Source organism: Rhipicephalus sanguineus, chromosome 8, assembly GCF_013339695.2.
Source record: "Rhipicephalus sanguineus isolate Rsan-2018 chromosome 8, BIME_Rsan_1.4, whole genome shotgun sequence".
Taxonomy (NCBI): domain Eukaryota; kingdom Metazoa; phylum Arthropoda; class Arachnida; order Ixodida; family Ixodidae; genus Rhipicephalus; species Rhipicephalus sanguineus.
In genome coordinates this window covers 89,644,558-89,655,641 of record NC_051183.1, presented here as the reverse complement: position 1 = coordinate 89,655,641, position 11,084 = coordinate 89,644,558, and the positions used below count along the sequence as shown (strand labels likewise).

Below are 11,084 nucleotides of genomic sequence, written 5' to 3'. Positions count from 1 at the left end.
TGTCGCTTCAGCCACAGCTCGGTCTATCACCGCAGGCAAGTCGACAGAAGCCAAGACAGGAATACGTACAGACTGGACCACTGTTAAAGGTAACACATCTTTCGTGACCATGTGCGCCTTTCGCCCTCTTGCAAAAGCAAATTGGCTTAAGTTTGCATGAGACTTCGGGGGGTTGACAGTTCTGACTCCTTGTCACCGTAAAGGAAATTTCAACAGCGCCCGAATAATCACGAATGCACGAAGAGAGAGCTGACACGGACAAGCGCTTGTCCGTGTCAGCTGTCTTTTCGTGCATTCGTGTTTATTCCCGCGCCATTGAAATTTCCTTTACGATGAACTACCAACTCACCCAAATCCTCACGTTAATCGGTTATATCCTTGTCACACACTGGTACCGTGCACGAGCGAAGATTTCGCAGCCTTTTGCAGTTGGGGGGACAGCAATATTAAAGGTTATCGTTCCAGTGTTCGCCTTAACATTGGGCCGTACTGTACATGCTCAAGCTATTCGTGGCTGACAGGTTCATGCCGGTGTTGGTCTGCATGGCCTTGCTCAGCAGTTTATCTCACATACAATTTTCTCGAATTGCAGACCATTGGCCATGCTCCTAGACATAGGTGCGTCTTCTCCCCATACACATCATATCTTACAGCAAACCTATATAGTGAAAGCTCCTTGACCCAACCCTCGTTAATTCGGACACTTGGATAACTTGGACGTGTTCCCTGGTCCCGGCCATCATATGCCATGTTTAAGGGTATCAAACTGTCATTAATTCGGTAACATGTGGCCGCAACCCTGATAATTGGGACAAAGCTTAGAGCGCGTCAAGCATGAAGTGCCGCAAATACGCGAAGCAAAAGACCAACAGCGACGCGGCGCTGTCCGCAACGCTGTCTTCATTAGTTAGTGACCACGGCTTTGTCCCCATGTGGTCTGGCACTCAGCAGCTTCGTTTTAATTTGGTGCAATGCGCGCACAATGTCACAAGACTCGGGCATGGCGGAAGCTGTTAAAGACGAAGAGCTTTCAGCCGCGGTCGTCATTCGGGCATAAAACTCGTTTACTACATCGCGATGGACGAACTATCAGTTGCCAGCCATTTCACCTGCGAAAGAACTATCGTCACGAGCGCGCGGTGATGGTGGTAGCACGTAATAAGGGAGCAGTTCAGAACACGTTTCGGGCTTATTAAACACGGAGTCTGGCGCCACGGTCGCATTGACAACGAAGTCGCAGGGTGATGAAAATTCCGGCTTTTACACTGCTCGTATGCAATGTAGGTACAGGATGTGTGTATTCATCAAGAAATGGAACGTGTATTGATGCACAATACATTTGTTTATTGTTTTCTTGAGAGTCTCGATAATTCGGCATTAGGGTAATTCGGGCAAATTTGGCGGTCCCGTGAAATCAGAATTAACGAGCTTTTACTGTGTATGATGCTGTGCTGTTATTGCTTCGTTTCATCTGCAGAATAGTAGACATCAATAGCCAAGTAGAATCTCTACAGGGAATTGTATATGCAATGCGTAAGCGCACCGTGGTTTTATTGTACGTTGTATCTGGGGCTCCATATTTCCCGACAAACACTCTCCGGTAAAAGCTCTGGCAATTCATATTTATACGCTTAACAGCGATTTTAACGGCAAATATATGTACGATGTGTTACAGCTTTCTACCCAGAAAATTTTAGGTTTTTATGATTTTTAACGAGCCTATACAAAGTTACCCACGTGTGCAGTCCGTGCTCGATTGGAGGATGCTTGATAAGGCATAGACATCGAACTACTTCAACGTTGGCTCCACGCACGGACGGCCATCCCTACCAGGCTTGAGATCCTGAATTGCTTATAATTTGTTTTCACCACCCTCGTTGTCTGGACGACTCCCTTGTCTCCCAAGGCAGAATGCATATCGTACTCTCAATCGTCCACCATGTTTCCAAATACACAAATAATGACACACTGTCTGAGCCATGCGACAGCGAAGCCGCTCTCCCATTTTCGGAGAGCGGGTGAACTTGCCCGTGCCAAGCGGGCAAGTTCAGTGCACGTATGCGGAACAGGCATCGGAACGCTGTGCGACACATCATAGTACGCGGTGTTGAACGGCAAAACAGTACGCACCTGTAGCAACGAAAAAATGACGACGAACTTCGAGCACGTTTTTCAAACGTGTAGGAGAGAAAAAATCAGAAATGTGATTGTTTTACATTGAAATATAAATAACAACAAAGTTACCTTTTTTCATCGAAAGACACAGCTGTCTTTTATACACGCGTTGCAAGTATCCACCGCCGGAGACGTACGCAGACGAGACGCAGCAAAGTGCTTTCGCGGAACGCAATCCGACCGGAACTTTTCTGCAAGTGACGTCTTGCTTGCGTTGTTTAGATTTGGTAGAGCGCACTTTAACCGAAGTGTACTCCCCGTAAGCACACTTAATTTGACCGCTTCACACGGGTGTTCGTATTGTAAGTCGCTTACATTTCATTATGAACACACATACTACCCCCACCATTAGAGTCTTTTAGGAAGTTACGGAAATACGGTACGCAAATACGGTAAGGCACTACCGTAGCTTTCCTCCTTTCCCGCTTGCTGTGCTTAAGCCGCACAACGACCGGGAAAGGAGGACCGCTACCGTACTGCCTTACCGTATTTCCGTAACGTGTTCCCGTAACTTGCTAAAAACCTCTAATCATCTTTTGTTGCAGCATAGCGCTTTTCCCTGGTTGACTAGTCAGTAGTCTTTATCATCCCAATTTTAACAGCTTAGCTGCTTAAGGTCGAGGTTAATCCCTGGTGAGCATCGTGAACAGTTCACTAGCTCGTATGTACCTCAGAAATAGGACAAGCGCCACTAAATATGAGATAGTCCCCGAGAAAACGTGTATTTGCCACGAGGAGAAAATTTATAACGAGAGCAAGAAAGGAACAGACAGAAAAATAGAAATTAGTACAGAAAAAAAAGAGCGAGAGAAATAAAGTGAACAAGAAAGAAAAGAAACAAATGAGTTTGTGGAAGACATATCATTGACAGAGCATGAGAATTGTATCTATGACCTCACTTCATTGCTATGCGATGCCACCAGCTCTGCTCTTTAATTAACCGGCCTTCGGGACGTTAACTCAGTGAAGATGTTTTTTTCGTGAACACGCAGACATAGGAACAGCTGTATACAGCTCCTCGAATCACGTGACTCGGTCTCAATCGACAGAACCGACGAACGCAAACCATTGCTGGAATTGAAACAAAAAAAATCACAGCATATCCGTGGAGTGAATGATGATCAGTGGGCGAAGCTGCGGAGGTTCATCGGTAAACCGTGAATCTTCCGTGAATTATACCCAGTACATCATCACCGACGTGAGATCGGGCGCGTTTATACTAAAGGTTCGATTAGAGTTATGACGACTTGCAGCTCACTTTAATTTTACATGTACGCTGTGAATTTTCATTGTTTAGAAAACCATTACTTTAGAAAACATCTGGCGTCTTTCGTTAAGCAGCTGGCGTCTTTCCTTTTGCTTTAGAAACATCTGGCGTCTTTTCGTTTTGCTTTTAGAAAACATCTGGCGTCTTTCGTTGGTTTATTTCATCAATCAACGGCGTTTTGAACAAAATTTTTATTGCTTAATCACGCACAGGAGAAATCTCACCAGGCACTACCTTGGAGGTAAACAATGGCTGCTAATGAGAATGAGAGACAGAAGAAGTCGGCTTTTAGATAACAATTACACTTCTACTTCTACTAACGTTTCCTACTGGAACATGCCAATGGCTGCTAATGGGGAATGAGAGACAGAAGAATTCGGCTTTTAGTTAACGCGCACGCCGCGAATGTTTTATTGTTCAACAACGCACAGGAGAAATCTCCCACTGGCACCACCTTGGAGGTCAAGATCTGGTACTAGCGTTAAGACTGGTTACGCAATACGACGGTGACGAACGGGTGCCGCTTTAAGGAGCTTCGCCCCTAAAAATCGCGTTCGTCGTACACAAAAGACATGCGCCGAACGCCGCTTCAGTTTTAAATGCGAAGTATCTTAAGGCGGAGCTCAATCCGGTGGTCGTGGTGGTGGTGGTGGTGTGCGGCCTGACCACACTTACTGCGCATGCGCATACCCTCTCCACACTCCCCCTCTCCCATCCCCTCTCCACTTTCCCTCTCCCCTCCCCCTTTCCACTCTACCTCTGAAACGCGGGCTAGACATGCCGAAATTCTCTCCTGCGCACCCTTATGAAAATGAGTCTTGAGTGTCTAGTGTCGACTAGGTGCGCTCCTAATGAGTCACTAGACAGACATTAGACACGCAAAGCCTAATGTCGTTTAACATTAAGTGTACATCGGAGAGTCAAATTACCATGTGCACTTTAATTTCTGGTGACTGAAGTGTTCAGACTTTCAGTTGCCGTTCCTAATGTCAAAACGGGCATCACAACAAAGAAGTTAAATAGCCTTAATCGCCACCGTAAAATCAGTTTATCACAATAGACAAGTTCGTCTTTCAGAGACTACAAGCAATAAACAATTTGTGTTGCAATGTACACAAATATCGTGTTTCAGTAGAATGCGTAAATATTTTACATATATCGCCCATGCACCGGCGATCGAAGAATTGCTGACGACCGCAGCAATGTTCAATATATTACCTGCCGTATAATAGAAGTAAGCATTTCCTTATTTTCAAAAGGCATGAGTCGATCACATATGCAAATATGAACAGATATGATCAAGTGACACTGCGAACACTCGCTCAGGGGCCCGTGTTGCCCATTTGTCCAGTAGAAATTAACGGAGGAGAGTGGGGATTACCCGCACGGCGTCGCGAAGGATTTTGGGGGGCGGAGAAGAATTGGAACTGTGGACAATGGGTGACGTACAGAAAAAAAGTTCGTTATTGTTGTGATAAAAATTAGGGACTGTTCTTATGCATGGTGCACTTACATATATGTCCAAAACAGAATGTTGTTGGTTGCAAAGATACGCGGACAAGCGTTTTTCCCAACCTCAAACTACTGTCTCTATCTCTCCTCGCTGTTGCAACGCTGGTCAGAAGCAGCCGACAACCAAAGTTCGATTTGGCCCAACGTCGCGTACATCCTTCTCCCGCCCCGCCTCCTCGTAATGTCGTCTCCACGCGACTCTCTTCCGTTCTCCACGGCGTCAACTCCTCTCTCCCTTCACTCCTTCCTTGTCCCATTCACCTCCTCTGTGTGCAACGTTGGGTGTCGCCTATCACACCCTACCCATTCCCTCCTCCTATCATAATCCCTACCTCTTTCTATCCACGGGAGAGGGCAGTAACTTGAAACAAAAAAGCGTTTCTTTTGACAAAACAAAATGTATAGTTGTATAACAAAATCGAACAGCCATAACACATTCCCAACATGCACACACGGGTTAAAAAAAGCCATAAATACACTTTTTTTTATGTACAGTGACAAATAAAAACAACAACATTGCTTTATTTTCTACGGAGCGCTGTTTGAAGAGAGGGTCAGCGCGCACCAAGGAGATATTTATATTTGTTTTGATTTATGCAGCGTCATTTCGCGTTTTTGCACTTGTGAAAACGTCGCACCTTTTACGTGCACCTCGCAGTCAAAATAGCGCCTTCGTCTTCAAGTGAGCGCTCGTCACCCTCCACCTTTCCCGACGACTCGCCTAGGGAGCTTCTGACGAATTTCACTAGCAAATGGCTGTATAAGCCTGAGACGGCCGCTCGAACAATGAAATGGCCGTCACAATAGGTACGGAAGGTTCACAAACCAAAACTAAATTCGAAACGCGCGCCGAACCGGACTATTTCGCGGAGCAGTACATGTGCAGTAGCTCCGCCCCCGTAGCCTTCCCTTCATTGCCAAGAAAAGTTGTCCTTGGGGGCGCTTTAGTTGTTTGACGGGTGCACGATGCGCGCGGTTTGTGTGTGTGTGTGCCATGCTGTGTTCTGCAATGCTTCGTTACCACGTTTATCGATTATGCACGTTGGTTACTTGATTCAATGTCAAGTGTACCTTCCAAGACGATCTAGGTCCTAGTCTCGTGACTGAAGGCGAGTGCGGACGTACAGCAGCCTTTTGACAAGACTGTCGCCGAGTGTACGGTACATTGTGGACTGTAAAGCTGAAGAGTGCACAGTGGATGCCTGATTTAGGTAAGTTCTAGAATATTTCTGAATTACACAGCTAGGTTACTTCATTACATGACGTCTTTTACGCAGGAGCCGAGTGTGATCGTCTGGGCGGTGTGTTCACTCTGCGGGGATGATGGCCAGAGGAAGGATGATAGACAGGTATGTTTTACGCTATGCTCAATGCTTTCTGTGCACTTTATACGGTTGTATGAAGCACTCACCATGTGTGTTCACTACCTACAACTGCAACGGGTGGATGAAGGCGCGTTGCTTTGCGCGATACTCCGCTCGCTTCTGTAACGCAAGCGTTTCTTGTCATGGCGCTCTTCTTCCTTGGCTGTTTTTCGATTCCAAGAATGCCTGTCGCTCGGCCCGCCCGCTTCCCGCTGCTGCTTCTCTACTCGGGAACTGGTTGACCTTGGGGACGCCTGCGCGATGTTTGTGTCGCAGGGAGGGCAACACTCGCCCTTTTGGGCGTAGGGGACCGGAGGGGGGAGGTGAGGTAGGAGGGAAGGACTGAGAGCATGGCTCTTTCCCGGAGAGGGGACGGGTCGCGACCGAGGAGAGAGAGAAAGTGGCCCGCTCTTGGCATTCCGCCGCTCAGAAGCGATCGTAAACCGAAGGAAGAATAATTTGCAAGATTTTTTGTATCCGAGTTGTGATTCTGTAAATAAACTTCTTAGCGTCGTCGAAAGTTATTGAAATCGACTACAGCTGTATACTGCACGAGATCATCGCCTGAAGCTACTTGTACGATGGCTTATCACTTCGGAAATAGAACTGCTTTAAACATAACGTTCATCGCCTAGCCTTCTCATGATGCAGGTACAAATGAAGTAACTTTTCAGGAAACTCAGTAATAATTGGCATGTAGTACGCGGGGAGGAAGATATAAAAACACGCTGCGGCTGCACATGCGCGCGCGGTGCTCTTCAGTGGCGTGTGTTTGTGGCTTTCTCCGCGACTACTGCACCGCGCTTGTTTTTGTTAGAAGTTAGTTGCACTATGGTTTGGATTTTAATCTGACTGTGCAAGGTCGTTGCTACGAGAAACGAACTTGCGTTGGGTGAACCCACTTGAAGATAATACAAGTCAGTGAATTACGTTATATTCTGGTACTAACACCATGTGTACAGTAATTTGAAAGAGCACAAGATGTATATAATTATCAATTCTAGGCAAATATGCCAGTTGCGTTTGGCAAGGTGCCCTTTGTTGCAATATTTGTGTTTGAGAAAAATGATGTGAAATATTTTTCCCGTCGTTATATTGTTTCCTGAAGCATACTGGTTTATATTAACAGAAGTTGTTGTAATGGTTTAGCAGCACTGTTCCAAGAGCTTTTTATCCACTGTGCTGGGGTGGCAAAAGCACACCTCAATTATGTGCTTATCTAAAGTTCATGTTTCTTTTGTGAGCTTTTCTTAAGGCAGCATGAAACTGAAAAAGCGCTCTTATTTGCAGGTTGTGCGACTAAGACGTAGCATTCATTGTGAGAGTGCTACTTTAATTTTATGAAGTAATTATTATGGGAAACAAATCTAAATTCTCATATGTAACTATGTGTGCAGAAGTTTAGAGAAGGCTGACAAAAGTGGTTAACGGTTTTTTTTATGGCTTGCAGCATTACAAATTCAAACCGATATTCCAGGCATTGATTGGCTTTAACACGACTAGAATTACTTTCCTAAACGGCTCAAATTCATCATATAATACAATATGTAAAGCTCGGCATTATGGAGTGTGCACATGGGCCACACATACTCTTATTTTATCAATTTATGCATTTTATATTGTGTAGCAGAGCTGATGTAATTTTCGTCATTTAAATGACCTATATCGTAATCTACGTTCTCCAACCACATAGTGTTTGCTAAGTACATAAGTTTCTGAAAGTTCGGCTTGCAATGGCACCATTACAGTTGTCTGCCATGAGCCGTTGCTCAGGTTATACTTGTTCTTATAGCGCAATCTGAGTCCATCATTCAAGGCCCTTGCTGGTATATAAACATAGACTTGCCTGAATACATTGTATGTATTGTGTGTGAGCTGTAAGGTCTGTGTGGTGCGCCAACTCATGAATGTTTTCTGGTATCCTTAACATATGTACCCGGTGATCTCACCAGTTCGTGGAACTGAAGCAGACGACAGCTTGCAGACGAAGATGGGAGCGTTCTACCTGTGAGCCTGGTCGAGCTTATATTTTATGGTAGGCATTTGTTTCAATCTTTACAAAGAGCTTCGACATGTTGCGCCTGCTCATGAACCTATTGCAACTTTTTTGAGGGAATTCTAAGATCAAAGAAGCAAGACCCTAGACGTAACTCCATTAATGTATACTTGATGCTGGACTTGACCTTCTGTGTTGTTTTCCTGTTTTCTTACAGGATTTGCTGAAAGTTTCTATTGGAAATGCGATATAAGATGCAATTTTGACTAACTCTAACTTCACAAAAGTGCTTTTTGTCAACTACCTGCACGGGGCCTTGGCAGTACATCTAAGTGTTCTAAGGTGCACGATGTGTTGGATAAAGTTTTCTTTGCAACTCTTATATATTTACTGCGATCTTTCGTGCAGGATACACATGCATGGATACACATACATGGATACCCTACAAGGACCCTGCGCATCAAAAGCAATCTGTCATCAATGTTAAGTAGACAGATTAAACGAAACGAAGATATGACAGGTGTACACCATATTTTTCTTTCATTTAACCTCTGCATGTTTCCCAGTCAATAAATGTTTTTATCCATTTTCTTTTGTTGAGAAATGTCTTTGTACAGCACAAGTGTCGTAGAAGGTGCATACATGCACTTTTGTATGATGCTTGGCTGCATGTGTATCAACCAGCAAACACATTGTCAGGCACAACTAATATGTGATTCCGTACTATCATCCGGACATATCATAAATCTTATCATGCGCTGTAATAGTTCTGTTTCAGGAATGTTATGAATGTCATTGGCCACGAAGCACAAGCTTGGCCGAGGGTCATTGCAAACAGGATGTTTCATACTCACAAGAAAGTCACTCATAAGGACACATTAGAATGACGGTGGCCAATATGTTTTTGAATGACATTATGAGTACATTAAAACAATTCTGAAGAAATACATTAGAGAATCAAATGAGTGTTGATGTCAAAGGTCGTTTCATGCTCACTAGACTATCACATGTTAATACGCATCGGACTATCACATGTTAATCCGCATCAGAATGATCGGCCAATATGTTTTTGAATGGCATTTCAAATACATTACAAAATTCTAAAGGGACACATTAGAGCGTCAAATGACTGAAATGTCAGAAGTCATTAGACTTTCTTTTTGAACTCGTCTCACATTTTCATAAGGGCAACGCCGCGATGAGCTCGAGCGCATGCGCGTCCCCTCCCCTTCTCTCTTCTATGCTGCCCCCCTCTCGCCCGCCTGTCGACCGCGTTCCCCGCTCGCCCTGTGAGAATTAATGGCCAGGCTAGATGGAAGATAGATACGACGCGCGTAGCGTCCCTCTTCGCGTTCCACGACGCGAGGTCGGTAGCATGCACAATGAACGCAAACGGAACGCGATCGTGCAAGTGCTCCGGCTTCGCATCGCCTCATGGTCCCCTTTAGCGGGAGATGGTGTAATTTTTCCTTGCCATTACGCATTCAAGACGCACCACAGCATCATTTTGTACAATGCAGACCAGGAAACAGGAGTCACAACCACATAACAGATGATGAGGAGCTTCGAACAATGCGATGCATGGCCGCCGCATGCGTTTCCCGGTAAATAATTACGGCTGGAATACCTGTAGTTTCTGGGAAGTAGTAGCTGTAGCATACAAAAAACGGAGTGGCGTCACCGGTGCCTCTCGAATTACCTTTTCTTGCGAGGAGAACACTCGTGATGGCACCAATCGTGGCATCGATCGTGGTCATCACTTCGTTAAACCGAGTTTTAACAGTATGTAAGACACACGCACACACACACACAGATGTGTATATATATATATATATATATATATATATATATATATATATATATATGTGTGTGTGTGTGTGTGCGTGTGTGTGTTCGTGTGTATGTGTGATCTGTGTTGTGCTTGCTATTACTCCTGAAACAGAAATGAAGGCAGCTTCTCAGTAATGTGGCCAAGCCTGAAGGAAGTGCAGAGCTAGGTGGCCTTCTACGCTTCTCTTTATTTTTCTCTTTCTTTCATCATGCATTTCTTCCAACTCCTCTCTCCCTCCTCTCTATTTATGATATGGCTTTTGTCTCCGTTTATTTCTATTTCTCGCTTTCTTTTTCTATATACTTCTTTCCTTTTCTCGGACTTTATATCTTTCTTTCTTTTTCTCACTTTTTTTATTTCGATGCAATACTTTACATTGTCCTCTCCTTTCCATCCTGACATCTCTCCTCAGCCAAACTTCTCTTTCCCGCCCCCTTGGCGTATTATACTATACAAGGCTATGTTTCCTCTGGTAGTGCGCCTGTATAGCCGAGTGGCTGCAATGCTCTTTTTTGGATCGTGGGTACGCGGGTTCGAATCCCGCCTCGCCAATATTGTTTCTCTCTGTATTCACTATCTCGTCCATGTGAGTTATTGCATCCCACGCCGGACATATCGGCGCAGTGGGAGAGTGTCGACGGGGGCACATGTTCGCGTAGCGAAGCACAGGATGAGGAATAAGGACGGCAGGAGCGCGCGCAGGCGGAGTTATTGCATTGCACGCGTTAGAAAGGCAGAGGCCATTCATGACGATTATAGTTTATGCGCATGCGTAACGCCGTAACAAAAAGCATAACAGCTGCGCTGTAAAACTCTGGGCCGAAAAATCGATCCCCTGTTTCCAAGAACATTAGTGAAAGAACATTACTCACTGGGAAGACAGGCTGAATTGAAATGCAAAGTCCGTCGTTGCCTTCAGCCGCACCGCGACAGTCCTTG

General features: G+C 45.0%; 1 long non-coding RNA gene across 1 annotated transcript; it reads left to right on the top strand.

Annotated features, from left to right (window-relative positions):
* Nucleotides 1-4,709: 4,709 nt before the first annotated feature.
* Nucleotides 4,710-9,007, top strand: LOC125759698 (uncharacterized). Its single transcript, XR_007417319.1, has 4 exons — nucleotides 4,710-6,165; nucleotides 6,232-6,303; nucleotides 8,271-8,353; nucleotides 8,723-9,007. It is a non-coding gene; the product is annotated as an uncharacterized LOC125759698 (long non-coding RNA).
* Nucleotides 9,008-11,084: the final 2,077 nt, after the last annotated feature.